Below are 20,478 nucleotides of genomic sequence, written 5' to 3' on the forward strand. Positions count from 1 at the left end.
TAGATCCATCTTCTTTGGAACCCCTTTTCAGGTAATTGAAAGCAGCTATTAAATTCCCCCTCATTCTTCTTTTCTGCTGACTAAACAATCCCAGTTCCCTCAGCCTCTCCTCATAATTCATGTGCTCCAGACCCCTAATCATTTTTGTTGCCCTCCGTTGGACTCTTTCCAATTTTTCCACATCCTTCTTGTAGTGTGGGGCCCAAAACTGAGCAAAGTACTCCAGATGGGGCCTCGCCAATGCCGAATAGAGGGGAATGATCACATCCTTCGATCTGCTGGCATTGCTCCTACTTATACAGCCAAAATGCTGTTAGCCTTCTTGGCAACAAGGGTACACTGTTGACTCATATCCAGCTTCTCATCCACTGTAACCCCTAGGTCCTTTTCTGCAGAATTGCTGTGATGAAGTGGGGGGTTTTCTTGTTTTCTGTGGGTTTCCAATGGCTTGCATGCAGAGGGAGTGGAACACAGTTTCCCCGGGTGTTACTGGTTTAATGAGGGGAAGGGAAAGGGATTTTGTTGTTACAGAGGACTGGAGAGGGAACTTGGGACCCAAGCTGATGGCCTGGAGGATGGATACCCCAGCAACAGGAGACCTGATGACCCAGGGGCAAGCTCAGGAGTCACAGCCGGTTCTGCCCAGTGGGTGGACAATGGGCTGCAGAGAGAGGACCCAGTGACCTAACCAGACGGTTACAGCCAGAAGTGAGGACAGGAGGCCCGGGGACCAGTTTACGACCCTGTTTACCTGGAGAGAAGATAATAGATAATAGCTTGGGGCCGGTGATATCAGATGCCCAGCTGGGAAGCAGGGGGGCTCTGGGCTGGAGAGGGGGAGCAGGCCGAGCCCACCTGGATGCAGGGAGACAGGGGTGTGCTGGGCTGAGGGAGGCCAGGCCTGAGGCCCTGAGAGTTTCCTGTGCTGTGTTCAACTCTCAATAAATCCTCCTGTTTTACACTGGCTGAGAGTCACTCCGGTCTAGAGAACAGGGTTGCATCATCCCCTTTGGGGGGCAGAGGCCCGGGGGGTCCAGAGCGAGTGGCCTCCCTGAGGGGGCCCATGGCAAGAGACAGACGTGCTAAGGCTCAGAGAGGGGCGGCTCCAGGAGGTGTTGGGCCTGACCCCAAGAGAGAGTGGACCCCCGAGAAATGCTGTCTCACTGAAAGGGGACGGACCGCACGGGGCCAAGAGTGGGCATGATCTGTGAGTCCGTGACAACATGGTAGCAGAGGATAGTTCGTGGATGCACCCTGTAGATGGTTGGCTGCGGGCGCAGGTGCTTTGCAATGAGTGGCTGCCAGCGATAGAACGAGGGTATTGAATGGAACCAGCATGGAAATGGCCTATAACCAACTCCATAAGAGCGACCTGGCATGTCTGTGCAGGGAGAGAGGGCTGAGCATGGGGAGGCTCACTAAGGAGCGGCTGATTGCTCAGCTTGTAAAGAATTACCAGTCTGAAGAACAGGCTCCGGACCCCATGCGGCTCCTGGGGTGCCCGGTGAGCTGGGGAGTAGCTGTGGGGTCAGTCTGTGTAGCAACCAGGAGTGTGTCAGACCTGACTCCCCAGGCAGTACAGGGAGACCCCAGTCAGGTTCCTCCCTAGAGGAGCTGCAGAGACTGGAGCTGGAGCTGAAAGCAAAGGAGCTGGAGCTGGAGGAGCGGAGGCTGGTGGACCATGTAAAACAGTGAAAGCACGAGTTGGAATTGCACGAGTGGCGGCCAAGAGGGCCTGCCAGGGGATAAGTGGGGAAGGGCCCTGAGACATCAGTCGTGTGGGGAATCTAGACACCAAACTGCTGCCCCAGTTCGAGGAGGGACGGGATATTGATGCCTACCTCACAGCCTTTGAGAAAGCGTGTGATCTGAACCAGATTGACCCTGCAGACAGGCTTCGCTGTCTGATCCCCTGCTGGGTCCCAAAGCCATACAGGCGTTCAGCCAAATGGATGGTGTTGAGATGGGGGACTGTGACCTGTTCAAACAGGCTTTGCTGCTGAAGTTTGAACTGACCCCCGAGGCATACAGGAAACAACAGGCTGCAGAGAGAGGACTCAGTGACCTAACCAGACGGTTCCAGCCAGAAGCGAGGAGAGGAGGCCTGGGGACCAGTTTACGACCCTGTTTACCTGGAGAGAAGACAATGGACAGAGGCAGGGCTTGAGGCCGGTGATATCAGATGCCCAGCTGGGAAGCAGGGGGGCTCTGGGCTGGAGAGGGGGAGCAAAACCTATCCTGATTGGTAGAGCGCTGTGGTAGGAGGTCTTAGAGGGGTCACATGACACACCTTTCTTTCGGTCATGTGTCTGGCTTGACCCCAGAAGTAATACCCCATGGCGTGGGACTTCATGTGACATGTGGGCGGGGCTTAATGAGTCAAGGGGAGGGGTTAACATTTGATTGACATAAGGCCCTTATACTATTCCAGAACCTCTAGGTTCAGCACTTCATAGCCCTGGGACCTCTGGGCTTGCCACATCAGTTATGAAAGTAACAAACTTGCTTGAGCCCCAGCACCTCTTTCATTACAAATTAAGCATGGGTCACCCACAACTGAACTGAACTCGCTAAGCAGGAGGTTTGGATTAGGAAAAGAGAGAGGTTGGGGCACAGGTGTTTTGCTTGGTGGTGTGGGCTCTGCCTAAGAGTCACAGGCACTATTTGACCTCCCCCTCTCTCCTGTTTTGAGATAGAGATGATTAGTCTCCATAGAGTGTCTTTTGGTTTGTTAAGTGACCACTGAAATCACTGATAATCAGATCTAAGTGCTTACACCTGCTACTGGATAGTGTTTCTGTGGAGGAGACAGCCCAGTCTGCACTAGCAGCGACGTTCCCCCATTGAGAGCTGAAATCACTGAGAGCTGGGTGGAACCTCAAGAGACCAACTTGCAGAGGTCACAGTGACAGGTGGCAGCAGAAGGTGACAGTGCAGGGCAATTGGGGATGGAGCAGGAGACTGAACGCTGGCATGATGAACAACAGCGGCCAGAGCACTGGACTATGTTTTAGTGACTTTGCTCCAGAATGCTAGATTTGTGACTGGCAAACTTATATAAATATGTTTCCTACTAGACCAAGATTTTTAAAATGCATTATTTGCCAAGGACATTATCTCACATCATTGCTATCTCAAGAGGTTATTATATTGGGGAGTTTCTGTACTAAACTTTTTTATTATTATAATTATTTTTATGTAAGAATGGCCATATTGGATCAGACCAATGGTCCATCTATCCTAGTATCCTGTCTTCTGATGGTGGCTATTCCAGGTGCTTCAAAGGGAATGAACAGAACAGGGAATCATTGAGTGATCCATCACAGGTTGTCCACTCCCAGCTTCTGGTGAACAGAGGCTAGGGACATTCAGAGCATGGTGTTGCATCCCTGCCCATCTTGGCTAACAGCCATTAATGGACCTAACCTCCATGAACTTATCTAATTCCTTGTTGACCCTGTTATAATTTTGGCCTTCACAACATCCCTGGCAAAAAGTTCCATGGGTACTGTGTGTTGTGTGAAGAAATGCTTCCTTTTGTTTGTTTTAAATCTGCTGCCTATTAATTTCATTGGGTGACCCCTGGGTCTTTTGTTAAGTGAAGGGGTAAATAACACTTCCTTATTCATTTCCTCCACACCAGTCAAGATTTTATAAGCTTCTATGATATCCCCTATTAGTCATCTCTTTTCCAAGCTGAAACTTCCCAGTTCTATTAATATCTCCTTATATGGAATCTGGAATTCCATACCCCTAATCATTTTTGTTGCCTTTCTCTGTACCTTTTCCAATTCCAACATATGGATTTATATAGTAAAAATGCAGGAGACTGATCAGCTAAGTGATCAGTGTGCCAGACTGATCAGCTAAGCCAACACTGGCAAAACTGCAAAACACCATGCCTCTGGACTGCATCAACATGCAGGAAGCTTATAAGCCAGTCACTGTCAAAGCCAATTTTTGAAGAACTTAATGAGACCATCTACTCCAGCTAGTGCTAGTAGAAGCTGCAGAATCTTCAAAAGACATTAAAAAGCTATAAATTTAATGGCTTTTTATACTTTTTTTTTCTTTTGCAAGTGTCCAAAAGAACTGAATATCTTGGAAAGAAATAGAAAATATACTGGGATTGAAGTTCAAATTAGTCCAACCTGGGAAAACCTGTTGACTTTCTCATGAGCGATCCTTGGCTGTTGTCTTAAAATTACTGCAACCGTTATTACTGGCTTTCCAAAGAATCCATCAAGATAGGACAGAGCTAAGTAGTGAGGCTGGTGGACTACTTTTGCTACTACATTCAGAGAAGACTATCGCCATTCTCTCTCTTGTAAGTCTACTGTTGAAACCACTTGTGTCATTATACAATGCCATCCAGGCATCTGCTACAGCAATAGTAGATTTTTGTGCAGCAATAGAAGCTACCCTTGGATCAATCAGAAATATTCATTGAAAATGTACTGGAAGAAGCAAAGACTTCAGTTCAGAAAATGACTAATGAAGGTACTCATATTGACTCCTCAAATGAAGAGGACAAGAAGTGTTTGTTAAGCCAGCTGAAAAAGTACACAGACTTGATTCTTATAAATCTACAATAGTTATTTCTGATTTCTATCAACCTCCACGTAGCTTTTACATACGCCTGTCTTATAAAACACCGACAGCTGAGTGGAGTGAGACACTGCCAGCAATAGGGCTGCCATGTGATCAGGGCAGAATAGAGAATTTGAACATAGAGTGGAATATTATATGACTAACGAATGAAGAATTAACTTCAACTTCTTTATCATCACTAATGGTTTGACCCAATTTTTGTGGTATGTTTCCTGGGATGAAAGAAGTAGGAATGCATCTCTTGCTACTCCCAGTCACAACAGCTACAGTTGTGCATTCTTTTTCCTCATTGAATAGAATTTTGTATCCTGCAAGAAGTCACCTTCTGCCTGATCATGAGCATGTCATGAAGGACTGGAAGTAACGGACAAGAAGACATCAAAGAGTGCAAGAAACCAAGACAGATGTAGATGTTGTGCTTCCTAGTAGGCTTCAGTAATCAACTTTAATTTTTGTGATGATTTTAAAATGAGTTAAATCTAATAAAATGGTTGTGAAACATTTTTCAGTTTTTACTATGGTGTTATACAGCCCACCTTTGCCCTCACAGTCTCAACTCTTGACAGCCTTCACCCCCTGAATATTCCAACAATTTCTGGGAAAAGCACTGCAGGTGATGATACACATGTAGGATGTCAGGGTCATTAGGAATGGAGGCAGGGTGAATATAAAGGAGAGCATGAAATCTAACAACATGATCTGGTGAATGCTCCCACAGGAGAGTTTTATCACTGGGATGACATCACAATACAAATGGTCAATTTCATTTGGGCCACAGAATATGAACTCTGACATGAATAATACCAAGATGGTTGTAGCAAACCAACTATGAACCAGGACCCAGCTGTCAAGTGGAGGCAAAACCTGGTGTTCATCAGAGCTGAATAGTGCAGGGGTTTACATATTGCTAAATACCAATCATAAGACATGGCTGTGGGATATAGCATTCTGTAGCTGCCAGATCACCAAAGGTGTACAGTTGTGTGAAGCAGCCAATGATTGAGATGGTTTTATCCCCTGTCAGGAGACTGGCCAGCACCCTGGGCAGGATGGTGCAGGTGTAGCAGGTCTCCAAGCAGGACAAGTTCCCCAGGAAGAAGTACATGGGGGTACGAAGGTGCTGATCAACCACATCTACAGCAACAATGAGGATGTTCCCCACCATGATTATGATGGAGATCAGAAGAAAAAACGTGAAGAGAAGAAATTTCAGGTCAGGAAGCTCTCTGAATCCCAGGAGGATGAATTCTGTGACAATCATTTGGTTTCCCCAATCCGTATCTGCCATGGGTTGAGTCTAGGGACAAGAAAGCGAGCTGTGACATCAAATCGGTAGAACATAGAGCTGAAAGTTAATCAAGTATCAGGAATTCATTCCATAAATTTTCAAAAACCCTTCTTCCTCTTCTGGTTACCTACTGAAATGTTAAGGCTGAATAGATACTTGCTGAGAAAAGTGCCAGGAGTCTCAGAGTGAGAACAGAAATTTGGTATCCCTGCAGACTCACCCTCTGCAGTATCAGAGCCATAACTATGATAACAGCAGCACATTTTTCTCATAGCCCAATTAGTGATGTGACTGATCTGCTGTCATATCCTGTCTGTTGACATACTGGAGCTTAACAATGATACTTCAAAGCAGCATTGCACTGGTGGCAATGGCCAGAATCATATCTTAGGAGGAGTCAAAATGAATAAATACATCAACTCAAATCTTGGACTGAGATTTTCAATATCATCTAATATCCTTAGCACTGATCTTCTGTTAGAATTTATGGGATTAAATCTAATCTAATCATAGATCTTGATAAATTGGGAATGTTATTGTCCTAGAGGAAAAGGAATATTTTCACTCCCATAAAAGATCAGTTTATGTCATAAATTGTGAAATGGAGACAGTTCTTCCTTATTTCATGTAATGATGATGATGATGATGGTGACATGCTGAGGGACTGAAAATGCCTTTTCAGTTTCATATTCACACCCCCTGGGTTAACTCTGAAGCAATAATAACATACAGCTCTCTTCAGGGTCGATTTGAGGAAAGGGCAAAACCAGGCTGATGTGCAACCCTAACTGGGGAGTGACTCTCGCACTGCGTAACGACTGAGAGCTGATAATACAGGAATGAGATGAGCACTGGGGAAGAAAGATGCTGCCCCTGAAATCAGAGTGCATCTGGCATGTACTAGCCTGTGATCTGGGCTAATGACATTTTATCACCAATCGCCCCCCATGGGAAATCACTCTGCCCCAGATCACAGCTGGTGTCAATTGACTGTAGCTCCACTGGACTCAACGAGCCAGTTCCCCAGCTGAGGACCATTCACAAGACATGTACCTCAATTTCCCCATTGTTAAATGGCACTATTAACCTCAACTCTCTCTGCTGTGGGAAGGTGAGGTGGAAACTGCTAATATTCAAAAGTTGTATACAGTTTTGTGGTTGCCAATTCAGTCTTAGGATATTAGAGATGCAAGGTGGATGAAGTAATAGAGCTGAAGGAAAGCTCTGTTTGGCTCGAAAGCTTGTCTCTTTCACCACCAGAAGTTAGTCCAAGAAAAGATATCACCTCACCCCCCTTGTCTCAATAATAGTCACAAAGCACACTCATGCCCTGTCTGGAAGGTGCTATAGAAATACAGTCAGGAAGATGGAGCTTACTTGTAACCACAGGAGAAGCATGAAACTATAATCTCTTATGTCTCAGGGTTCTGCAGCTAGGACTCAGGTTCCACCGCTGAGGTTCTTGTCTCTCATTGTTCTGCAGAAACTTGATTTTCTCAGCAAAGAGACCTGCATCTACCTGAAGGGATGAGCTGCTGCCAAGATCTGTCTTACAACACACTTTCCCCCCCTCTGTTTACATAATGCAGATGTCTCCTCATACTTGTATCCTTCTCCATAGATGGCTGCATCTCCTTTGAGTCCACCTCAGAAGGGGCTAAGCCTGGGGAGTTAGCTCTGTGTTTTCTGTGCAGATACTATAAATAACACTCCTGATGCAACCAACCTCCCACACCCAAAGAAATCACCTTTCTGCTTGCTGCTGTATGAGATCATTGCTCTGCATGGCTGAAATGTAACACAGTGCCCATGGAGCGCATGGCCGTGCAGAGACTCTCTCGTCAATAATCTTTACTTATGTCAATTGTCCCATTGCCTTGAATGGAACAAGTGCATGAGTAACAATGGCTAAAATCAGTCAGGCCTGGCAAATTGAATGTTGAAGCCATGTAGTTTAACAGAGGAAATGAAAATGAAAGATTTTAATGAAAGGAAAGCTCTCTCTATCATACACACAAACACACAAACCCAATGGATACATTTCTCCAAGGAATTTGGATGTGATTACTAATTATTATTGTTTATTTATTTAAAATATTTTCTCACTTCATCTGGGTGGAAATGGAATTTAGGACCTTGCAGGTTGGTTTGCCATGGGAGGAGAATCCAGTGACGTGGAGTTTGGGTAATTTCTTGATGTAACTTATTTATTGACACTGTGTGCACCAGTCCTGGAGCAGAGATGGTCACAAACACCATGCAGGAAATCCCATCTTTAAGGATCTCACTCCATATTCAAGGAGCAGGACTAGTGCAGGGACCTTCCTTCTCATGGTAATTACAGCCCAGGACACTAAGGTTGAAGGTTGGGTCATCCCCAGTGAGTGGAAGCTGGACAAGGACAAGGCAAGATTCTCCTCTGGATTGCCCGGCACCTGCCTGAGGATTGTTGCTAGAAGCTCAGTTCTAATGAGGTTGTTTGAATTAAATGTTCAACATGTTTCTGACAGGATGCCCTCTGGTGGTCAGTTTGCTAATAGGTCTTGGGATAGCCTCTCTAGTTCCAGTGTCGTTCCTGGTGTGTGCCGTATGGGTTGCTTGACCATTTCTCTCTGTTAGATTCTCATTTTGGAGAGATTCCTGCCTCTCCCAAAGGAACAGAAAATAAATCATTTGAACTGGGAAAGGAAAAGTGCAGGATTCTCCTGAGGTTACCAGAGTTATGCACAGTGCCCCCTTTTTGGGAAATCCTGTTTTAAAGTAAACATCTTATGCTTTCTGGTCTCTTAGATTTGGCCAATGTTCCTCTGAAGCGTTGCTTAGGAGTTTGGAAATCTGTACTCTCAAAGTGCCTGAGAGATTGTAGGGATGAGAATTAGAAAGCGTGTTCCATAAATGTATCTATCCTCTTTAACTCAATTCTTTTTGAACCTCTCCCTTGTTACCTCTCCCACAGTAGGTCAGAAAAAATGGACAGGGTAATGTGGTAAAGTTTATTCTGGTGACATAGCACTGTCTACCCCAAACCGCCTCTGCCTGTCTCTGTTCCAGCCTCCCTGCTTCTTCCCACACAGTTCCACCCCTCTCGAGAGCACGCCACATCCCCGCTCTTCCCCCTCCCTCCCAGCACCTCCAGCATTGAATGGAAAGCTGATCACAGTGGGTGGGAGGCACTGGGAGGGAGGGGGAGAAGTTGATCAGTGGGGCCGCCGGCAGGCGGGAGGCACTGCAGGAGAACTGGCTGCTGGTATTGTTACGTATCCACTAATTTAATAGTTGGCACCTATGATCAGTACTGCACTGCTGAACATGAGAGGCTGATAGAACTCTCCAGAACCTCACATTCCCATATGTTACATGGACACAGTGCGGGATTATAAACACTCTGCCTCAGCCAAACCATGCAGATTGTCTGCATTTCTTTTCCACATCAGCGCTGACAATGGGAATTTTCAACTTAATTTCAATGGGGGCTGTTTGACTAAATCAACCAGGCTAACAAAAAAGCCTATATACTAACATGTGGTAAGTGTGAACCATAGATGTGTCTGATTCAGACAGTGAGGGTCCCTGTGAGTTTACAGTATGCAAGATGGACAAAGACATTGGAGAAAGGAAATGTAAACATTTCCATTCCATATGTGGGGAACAGAGGTATGAACTGAAGCCTAGATTCTCAAAGTGGTTTAGGAAGTCAAGGGTAGTTAATAGTTTAAATATCTTTGAGGATCTGGACCTGAGAGATATAGTCTAGGATTTAGGATGTTCAGAGACAACTAAATGTTCCATTCTATGCATCCGATGAAGTGGGCTGTAGTCCACGAAAGCTTATGCTCAAATAAATTTGTTAGTCTCTAAGGTGTCACATTCTTTTTTTTTTAAGGGAGGGAAGTGTCCCATTCTTACTGAAATTCAGCGAAAGCTGTCTTAAGCTCCCACGTTAAGTTGTTAGAATATAGATATTCAGGACTCCTTCTAAAGGTCTATACTTTAAGAACTTAGGTGTATTTTTATCACTTACCTAGTTACAGGCCTATAAAACAAAGAATCAAAATCACAGTCTGCCTTTGTATGAACCTTCTCTCACTAGGATAGTCTGAGGCTTGTTCTTAGGCTAAGGCCTTCGGCTAAGCAGCAGGGGCAGCAATAAGCTGGGAAGATATGGTCACATCCTCACATCCTAAACCAGTCACATTGAGATAAGGTGTTAGTGGGCTGTTAGGAAGACGATCCTGTCCTGATAGTGCCCATCACCACCAGATAAAGAAACAGATCTTAAGATGGTTAAAGAAAACTTAGTTTGATAACATCCTGTCTGGCAAGAACTCACTTATCAATAGTTGTGGTTGTGAAACCCTCATTTCTTTATTGTTTTGTCTTTATGGTGCTCACTTTTCTATTGTTAATCTATCTGGATCTCTAATTGTTTCTGTCTGCTATATAATTAATTTTGCTAGGTGTAAGTTAATTAGGGTAGTGGGATATAATTGGTTAGAGAATTATGTTACAATATGTTAGGACTGGTTAGTTAAATTTCAGTAAAATGATTGGTTAAGGTATAACTGAGAATATTACTATATAAACTGGAGTCAAACAGGAATGTGGGGAGGGAAATTGGAATCATGTTTTCTAAGGCAGGGGGAATGTGAACAGAGAATAGGGAATGGGGAACAGGGACACAGGCAAGGCTCTGTGTTGTCAGAGTGGGGAAGGAGGACATGGGCTAAATGCTCTGTGGCATTATATCTGGGATGGGGGACATGGGGTAAACGCTCTGTGGCATCAGAGCTGGGAACAGAATACTAGGGGACAGACTCTATTGGCATATAGAGATAAGCCCGACTGGTGTGAAGTACTTCAGAATATGCTTGCTTGGAAACGAACCCCAATAAATATTGCATTGTTTGCACTTTGGACTTCTAGTTTCTGTCTATGTGATAAGAAACAGGAGAGAGGTTGAAGGGAAAGTCCTCTAACATAAGTGACTTTTCCAAGGTCCCAAAAGAGGTGGAGATGAGAAGTCAGGTTTGTTGGGTCACATTCCAGAGCCTTGACCATACACAGGCTTGGAAGGATTACGTTTTTTATCAGTAAATAAAGAATAAGAGATGGATAACTGAAGAATGGAAGACGTGTTGTGATCGGCGCAATCTCTATTAGGGCTAAAGGAGGTATTAGCAGGAGTGTTGTAAGCAAGACACGAGAAGTAAGTCTTCTGCTCTACTCCACATTGATAAAGCCTCAAATGGAATATTGTGTCCAGTTCTGGGTGCCACATTTCAGGAAAGATGTGGACAAACTGGAGAAAGTCCAGAGAAGAGCAACAAAAATGATTGAAGATCTAGAAAACATGACCTATGAGGGAAGACTGAAAAAAATTGTGTTTGTTTAGTCTAGAGAAGGGAAGACTGAGAGGGGACATGATAACAGTTTCCAAGTATTAAAAGGTTGTTGCAAGGAGGAGGGAGAAAAAATGTTCTCCTTTACCTCTGAGGTTAGGATTAGAAGTAATGAGCTTAAATTGCAGCAAGGCAGTTTAGGTTGGACATTAGGAAATACTTAACTGTCAGGGTGATTAATCACTGGAATAAATTGCCTATGGATGTTGTGGAATCTCTATCATTGGAGATTTTTAAGAGCGGGTTAGACAAACACCTGTCAGGAATGGTCTAAATAATACTCAGTCCTGCCATGAGTGCAGGGGACTGGACTAGAGGATCTCGCAAGGTCCCTTCCAGTCCTACGATTCTCTGATTTTCCAGGATAGTGTGTAACTTATTCTATAACAATCCTGTAACACCCACTGTCCTCTCAGAAATGTAGGCTGGGATTTATTTCCACAGGATCTCAGTGTTCCTCTGTGGAATTCCTTCTGCAGGACAGAGAGAATCTCCATGTTTTGCCTTCAGGGCCTCGTGCTGGAGTGACTCTGTAGCCTGATTTAGGGTGTAATGATAATATTAATTTGGATAATATGATAATTCAATTAATTAAATAAATTTTATTTGATTTACTAATATTAATAATAATTATTATTATCAATATTAATAGTATGGGTTTTAGGCTTGCCAATCTGTTTGATCAGAAGATAAAAGTTTTTGTCCTGAATCAGGCTCCACAGAATTTATAAAGGACCCTTAGGGGTATGATAGGAAGCTCACACTGAGACAGATACAGTCTTAAAGACTTTTTATTAAAATCAATAATAGTAAGTAAATGGTAAAATACCCAGAGTTACAAAAGTTACAATTGCATTACTGCTATTCAAAAGATACATATGATAATATAGTATTATATGCAACAAAGCTTTGGTTAACATACTCACATCCTTTCTTGATAACCTGGTGGTAAGAAACACAGGACCAGCCTTACAGTTCAGGTTTCTCAATTCTTGAGTGAGGGATGCAGTGCTTAGAAAATGCTAGGAGCTATGAAAGCTGACCATGGTTTACTTTACTAACTTAAACCTAAATCAAAACCTAATAAACAAAGAATAAAACTTAGGGAAACCAAGCTTAGTCTAGTTCCCTTGAAACTTAAAGTTTAAGAAGAACAAGTACAGCCTACTAATAGTAGCAGTCATCGCAGATAGATAGAATAGATAGAGTGGAGGAAGTAAGTGAGAATAGACTAAAGTGAGAATGTAGATGGAGTAAAGTGAGAACCGGAATACTCTATTGAGGTTGGTGACCTCTTTTACAGGGCAAATGCCAGAAATCCTTCCTCTTATGCCCAAATTTCATTCCTCACCCACAGAAATGTTAGGGTACACTTATCCCATAGGTTAATATGTATGTGCGTGTTGATGACAGGTATGTACGCACATCAGTCTCTTGTGGTGTACTTGTTAAGTCTGTGGATATGGCATTCTCCATTGTCTATTGGTCTAAATAAAAGGTCATGGACATAGGCGTGGGTACTCATCTATTTAGGTAACAAAATAAAAGTCAAATTTGCTTTCTGAGAAAAAGGTCTTAATATAGATAGGCTAACTTTGCCTTAGCTTAACATACAGGATATGGCCTGTAGGTCTCTTGCATTACAGCCAAACTTAATTTAATATAAATTTTATAAACCTATTACAATAAACCAAATACTTAAACTATAAGAATATATATATATACACACACACACACAAGCAAGCAGGTTAGTTCTATAAGCTACAACTCCTTTAAAATCAGTGGGGAGACTTCAGATTTACCCTGATGTAACTGAGGTCAGGATCTGCCTCACTGAATGGTGCCTTTCGAAAAATAGAAAAGCCTCCATAAAGTCAGTGGAAAATGTTGGTACCTGAGTACATTTTTTTGAGTTGATGTCTTTCACCTCCTTGTTTTGCAATCTGCAGATAATGAGGGTTTAGCATGGGGGTCATCACAGAGTACAGCAGAGCAATGAGTTTCTCCCCATTCAGCGAGTGGCTGGATTTGGGTTTCAGGTACATTGTAAATAAAAAGCGGACAATATTAGCTCCCGTAAATGTAAACAAACATGTATGTCTTAGCAACTGGCTGAACAAGAAGTTAGACTGAGTGGACTTGTAGGCGCTAAAGTTTTACATTGTTTTGTTTTTGAGTGCAGTGTGGAAACAGGATTAAAGGATATAAATATAGGCCTCTCAGTTGTAAGAAACAGAGCAACTGTCATGCTAAGTCTTAGCCGAATATCGCAGGACCTGTAGAAGCAGGGTTCACATCAGAAGTGGGTGGGAAGACAGCAGAATAGAGTCAGCATGACCCAGCCTTGAGATAGCGATGTTTTGAGAACAGAAGTGAGAAAATACAGGAATGGGCAGGACATAACATAAACAAACTGCAATGTTTGTAATTAATGCATGCCACTAAAATGTATAAATGCTTGTGTGATATTGTTTGTACTTTGAAGAAACTGAGGCAGAGATGCTCTCTGTCAGCTGTGTTCTTCCCTTGCAATTGCATGTCCTGAATAAAGCTGTCTCTGATTTTGGTGCTTCCAACCTGACAGTGATTTGTTTCTTCCACAATATTTGGTGCCATGTGACTTGGATGGCTACGCCCAGCTGAGGCAGTGACCGCTACTATGGACCTTCCCCCTTCGAACCCCAGGTGCCAACTTAGAGGTAAGAGACCTTCTGAAATCTCTATCCACAGTTGAAAGGCCCTTACCAAGTTTTGCCAACTACCAACATTGCTGTGAAGTGTCAAGAACTAACTGCCTGGACCTATGGTTTTTACTGCAAAAAGGCCCCTCCACCTCAAGATGACCCTCCGACTGCTGATCAGGCTGTCCCTCCTTTTGGTATGTCTTTTCCTCCTTCTGGACAGCAGGAGAAAAGGACAAGGTGATGTACTGGTAACCTCTTCCTTGTCCACTGACAGAGCTAACCTGCATTCAGTATTTGCTACAGAAACCAAAGCACTACAGGGTGATATGCTGGTAACCTCTCCCCTGTATGATGCTGAGCCACAATTGCTTCAGGAAAGAAGGAATACTCGCTCTGCTGAAATTGCCAAAGCCCAGGAATTCCTGACTACAAAAGACATTAAGAACAACTGACCTTGGTGAAGAAACAAAGAATTATACTCCAGCACGAAGAAACTTGTTGGACCCCATACTTGGGATTGTGGTATTGATTGGATTTTGGGGTTTATTCTACAGGCTGCACCCTGTGTTTTGGATAAGTACCTTCAGCATGTATTGCCCTCCCTAACTGGATTTTAAATGACAAATACCAAAGGCACCCTTGTTGCCACTGCCCCCGCCATCTCTTCCATTACACTATTACCCCTGTAATACATCCAAATACAGACAATGCCATATATCTGATAAAACCCAGTGGCCAAGGTCTTCACACTTTAGTGATTTATTTACATATTGTTTGAAAAAAATATTTTTAAGGTTCAGGATAGCCCATATAAGCGAACAATTGAGGGGGAAATGACTGGTCAGGGGAGATAAAAGTATGTGACATCACTAGAAATGAGCTTCAAAAATGTGAAATTAAGATTTTATAATGGGGTTGATATAATGGCCATTCCAGCGGTCTGAAGTATATCAGGGGGAAGGGGTCCTTATTGTTTTGGTTACCCAATTAGTAAATAATCAGATTTATACTCAGAGAGTGTGTTCTCCCACTGGAAATTTTACTTGTACTGAAATGATCCGAGTTACTAATAATTTAACCTGTACTATATTACAATATACCCCTTCCTATGCTATTAATGTTAATGCCTCTCTAAAGTACCTGAGAATATTTAAATAATAGATGTGGTAAAATGCTATCCCCGAGAGAGATGTACTAGGACATCGAATAACAATAATTAATGCCTCACTAGGGTCTGTATAATTTACCCTGCCCCTCTCCAGCTTTCAAATCACTTTCATGTATCCAAATTGCTCAAAGGGGGCTGCTATTTGGTTAGCAGAGCAAAGGGCACAGGTCTCCTCTAGAGAGTAAAGAGATTTAGCGGGACACTTATGGTATGGTGCAAATAGTGCAGCAGCAATTTGGAATATTCTTAAGGGCCAACAACATGATAAGAAATTAGGGCAACTAGAAAAGGCCACTGATCTTATTACTGGAGCACAGCTGACCCAGGTGCAAGCTGAAGTTGGTGAATTACATATTTCTGCCCTTAGTTCAATGACCCAGGAACTGTTGACAGAGATAGTATTAAAAATCATTGAGGGCAGGAAAGGAATTGCAGTGGGATCTAGCATGTTTGGAGATTCAGGATTTCCTGAATGACCAGCTAATGGCCATTGGGAGTGATCTCAAGCATCAGGCGTGGCTTACTGCCCTTACAGTACTTCAGGAGTGCCATCTGATTTGTGACCGTGGAGACATACTTGGAGATTTTCAGGATGTATGTGCAACTACTCATAGTGCTCCTTCTAAGCATATGGGCCGGTAGGAGGGGTGTGGGCTCCCACATATCGAATCCTGCCGGGTCCATGGGGAGGAGGATTCACCATGATATTTGGGAGATTAGACTCCCTGGTAACGCCTAGCCGATTTGTTGTTAGTGCTCCTGGAATAACACCTGATATTTGGATTGGACTAGGGAATCAGTGGACATTTTGGCCCTTGGAACCCCCACAGCTTTAGTGTGTAAGGAAATTGAAGCAAGGGGAAGTTGTCACAATCTTCAACAAAGTTTATTGGGAAGATATGGGACAAGGACCTACCCTGACAAGATAGTTACTGTTCCAAGCTAATGATAGCTGTGTATATGTTAAGGCCACCACTTTGCTAGATTTAGAAGTGGGCTGTAGTCCATGAAAGCTTATGCTCTAATAAATTTGTTAGTCTCTAAGGTGCCACAAATACTCCTGTTCACTTTGCTAGATATGCATTTTAATCTCACCGTGACTGCAGGAAATTACATTATTTATTGGCCTGCAGAGAATACCTTACAATAAGGGTCAAATCCATGTGCTTCAGAATAACAAAACTCGAGACAGAGCAGAGAGAAAGAGAAGAAAAAGCCAAAGAGGAGGCCCACGAGAGAGATGGAGCTGAAAGAAAAAGAGATGGAGGAGAGAGAAAAAGAAAGGAAGCATGAACTGGAAGTAGCAAAGGCTAAGCAGGATGCACCAGCCAATGCTAACAACCCCGCTCCAGGTACCACTACCCATCCCAGAAAATTCCCCACCTACAAGGTAGGCGATGATACTGAGGCCTTCTTAGAAAATTTTGAAAGGGCCTGCCTTGGATACAGCATCGCTGCAGACCAGTACATGGCAGAGCTGAGGCCGCAGCTCAGTGGACCCTTAGCAGAGGTGGCGGCTGACATGCCTAAGGAACACATGAACAGTTATGAACTTTTTAAAAACAAGGCCAGACTCAGAATGGGGCTAACACCCGAGCATGCCCGTCGGCGGTTCAGAGCCCTAAAGTGGAAACCCGATGTGTCATTTACCCGTCATGCCTACCACATTGACAAAAATTGTGATGCCTGGGTATCAGGAGCAAATGTTCAATCTATGGAAGATCTGCTTTCCCTAGTAAAAATGGAGCAGTTTTTAGAGGGTGTTCCTGAGGAAACAGAAAGGAACATCCTAGATAGGAAGCCCAAAACTGTAACTGAGGGGGGGAGATTGGAGCCCAATGGGTGGAGGTGGCAGAAAAGAAAAAAACTAGTAGCAGTTGGAGCGAATATCAGAAGGGGCAAGCCGAAACAAAACCTTACCCCCGGGGACAACCCAAGGCCCCACCCACATCCCAAGGGAAACCCCAGACGCCTTCTCACCCCACCACACCAGTCTCCACCAACCAACATCGTCCCGGTGATACCTTAGCAGGGCGATGTTTTAAATGTAATGAACTGGGACATATAAAGGCTCACTGCCCCAAGAACCCCAACCGATTACTGTTCATTACACCCCAGTCACACCAAAGCTCCCCAAACCCAGATGCCTCTCTCATACCCTCGGAGCGAAGGGAAACCTTGAGAGTGGGCGGAAAGAAGGTTACCGCTTGGAGGGACAGTGGGGCTCAAGTGTCAACTATCCACCAATCCCTAGTGGACCCCAAACTCATCAACCCAGAGGCTACAGTGACAATTCAACCCTTCGTGTCACAGTCTGTAACCTTGCCTACAGCCACGTTGCATGTCCAGTACAAGGGCTGGTCAGGAATGTGGACTTTTGCAGTCTATGACAATTATCCCATTCCCATGCTGCTGGGGGAAGATTTGGCCAACCATGTGAAGCTAGCCAAGAGGGTGGGAATAGTCACCCGCAGCCAGGCTAAGCAAGCTTTCACCCCCATCCCTGTTCCTGAGCTGTCCACCAGGGCCCCGTCTGTGTTACCAGAGACCCAAACAAAGGTGGTGGAACCGGATCCCCTGCCAACGACTGCAACAACCGTAGTGGATCCAATCCCAGAGACCCAGCCAAAGCCAGTCCCAGAACCGGAACTGGCAACGCAACCAGCACCAGAACCATTGCCAGCCCTGAGTCCAGCGCTTGCAAACCCGTCTACAACTCCAACGCCAGAGCGCACCAGCGAGCCTGAACTGGCAGAAGCAGCAGATAACCCTACCCAAGAGGCTCAGCCAGAGCCTGAAATACCACATAGTGCACCAGCGGACAGCGGTTCACAGTCAATGGAAACAGCCCCAGCACCTGCATCGCTTCCAGAGGGACCAATCCCCAGTCCACAGTCCAAGGAGGAACTGATGTCTCCAGCATCAAGGGAACAGTTCCAGGCCGAGCAGGAAGCAGATGACAGCCTTCAGAAAGCTTGGGAGCACCCCACCGCCTCTCAGCTCTTCTAACCGATCCCGGTTTGTTGTAGAACAAGGACTTTTATACAAGGAGACTCTTTCTGGTGGGCACCAGGAAGACTGGCATCCTCAAAGACAGTTGGTAGTTCCCATTAAGTATCGGGTAAAGCTCTTGAGCTTAGCCCATGATCATCCCAGTGGCCATTCTGGGGTGAACAGAACCAAGGACCGGTTGGGGAAGTCCTTCCACTGGGAGGGAATGGGCAAGGACGTTGCTAATTATGTCCGGTCTTGTGAGGTGTGCCAACGAGTGGGAAAGCCCCAAGACCAGGTTAAAGCCCCTCTGCAGCCACTACCCATAATTGAGGTCCCATTTCAGCGCGTAGCTGTGGATATTCTGGGTCCTTTCCCAAAGAAGACACCCAGAGGAAAGCAGTACGTACTGACTTTCATGGATTTTGCTACCCGATGGCCGGAAGCAGTACCCTTAAGCAACACCAGGGCTAAAAGTGTGTGCCAGGCATTAATAGACATTTTTGCCAGGGTAGGTTGGCCCTCCGACATCCTTACAGATTCGGGAACTAATTTCCTGGCAGGGACCATGGAAAACCTGTGGGAAGCTCACGGGGTGAATCACTTGGTTGCCACCCCTTACCATCATGAAACCAATGGCCTGGTGGAGAGGTTTAATGGAACTTTGGGGGCCATGATACGTAAATTTGTAAATGAACACTCCAATGATTGGGACCTAGTGTTGCAGCAGTTGCTTTTTGCCTACAGGGCTGTACCACATCCCAGTTTAGGGTTTTCACCATTTGAACTTGTGTATGGCCGTGAAGTTAAGGGGCCATTACAGTTGGTGAAGCAGCAATGGGAGGGGTTTATGCCTACTCCAGGAACTAACATTCTAGACTTTGTAAGCAACCTACAAAACACCCTCCGACATTCTTTAGCCCTTGCTAAAGAAAACCTAAAGGATGCTCAGGAAGAGCAAAAGGCCTGGTATGATAAACATTCCAGAGAACGGTCCTTCAAAGTAGGAGACCAAGTCATGGTCTTAAAGGCGCTCCAGGCCCATAAAATGGAAGCGTCGTGGGAAGGACCATTCACGGTCCAGGAGTGCCTAGGAGCTGTTAACTATCTCATAGCCTCCCCCACCTCCAACATAAAGCCTAAGGTATACCATGTTAATTCTCTTAAGCCCTTTTATTCGAGAGAATTAAACGTTTGCCAGTTTACAGCCCAGGAAACAGATGACACGGAGTGGCCTGAAGGTGTCTACTACGAAGGAAAAAAGGATGGTGGCGTGGAAGAGGTGAACCTCTCCACGACCCTTGGACGTCTGCAGCGACAGCAGATCAAGGAGCTGTGCACAAGCTTTGCACCAATTTTCTCAGCCACTCCAGGATGGACCGAACGGGCATACCACTTCATTGACACAGGTAATGCTCACCCAATTAGAACCCCACCCTACCGGGAGTCACCTCATGCCCAAACTGCTATACAAAGGAAGATCCAGGACATGCTACAGATGGGTATAATCCGCCCTTCTAATAGTGCATGGGCATCTCCAGTGGTTCTAGTTCCCAAACCAGATGGGAAAATACGCTTTTGCGTGGACTACCGTAAGCTAAATGCTGTAACTCGTCCTAACAACTATCCAATGCCATGCACAGATGAGCTATTGGAGAAATTGGGACATGCCCAATTCATCTCTACTTTAGACTTAACCAAGGGGTACTGGCAAGTACCACTAGATGAACCCGCTAAGGAAAGCTCAGCCTTCGTCACCCAGGCAGGGGTGTATGAATTCAATGTACTCCCTTTCGGGTTGCGAAATGCACCCGCCACCTTCCAAAGACTTGTAGATGGTCTCCTAGCAGGATTGGGAGAATCTGCAGTTGCCTACCTCGATGATGTGGCCATTTTTTCTGATTCATGGGCAGAGCACATGGAGCACCTGGAAAAAGTTTTCGAGCGTATCCAGCAGGCAGGACTAACTGTTAAGGCTAAAAAGTGTCAAATAGGCCAAAACAGAGTGACTTACCTGGGGCACCAGGTGGGTCGAGGAACTATAAATCCCCTACAGGCCAAAGTGGATGCTATCCAAAAGTGGCCTGTTCCAAAGTCTAAGAAACAGGTCCAATCCTTCTTAGGCTTGGCTGGATATTATAGGCAATTTGTACCCCACTACAGCCAAATCGCCGCCCCGCTGACAGACCTAACCAGAAAGAAACAGCCAAATGCAGTTCAGTGGACTGATGAGTGTCAAAAGGCCTTTAACCAGCTTAAGGTAACACTCATGTCTGACCCTGTGCTAAGGGCCCCAGACTTTGACAAACCATTCCTAGTAACCACAGATGCGTCCGA

The sequence above is a fragment of the Chrysemys picta genome, chromosome 13 (assembly GCF_011386835.1).
Source record: "Chrysemys picta bellii isolate R12L10 chromosome 13, ASM1138683v2, whole genome shotgun sequence".
In the NCBI taxonomy this organism is placed as follows: domain Eukaryota; kingdom Metazoa; phylum Chordata; order Testudines; family Emydidae; genus Chrysemys; species Chrysemys picta.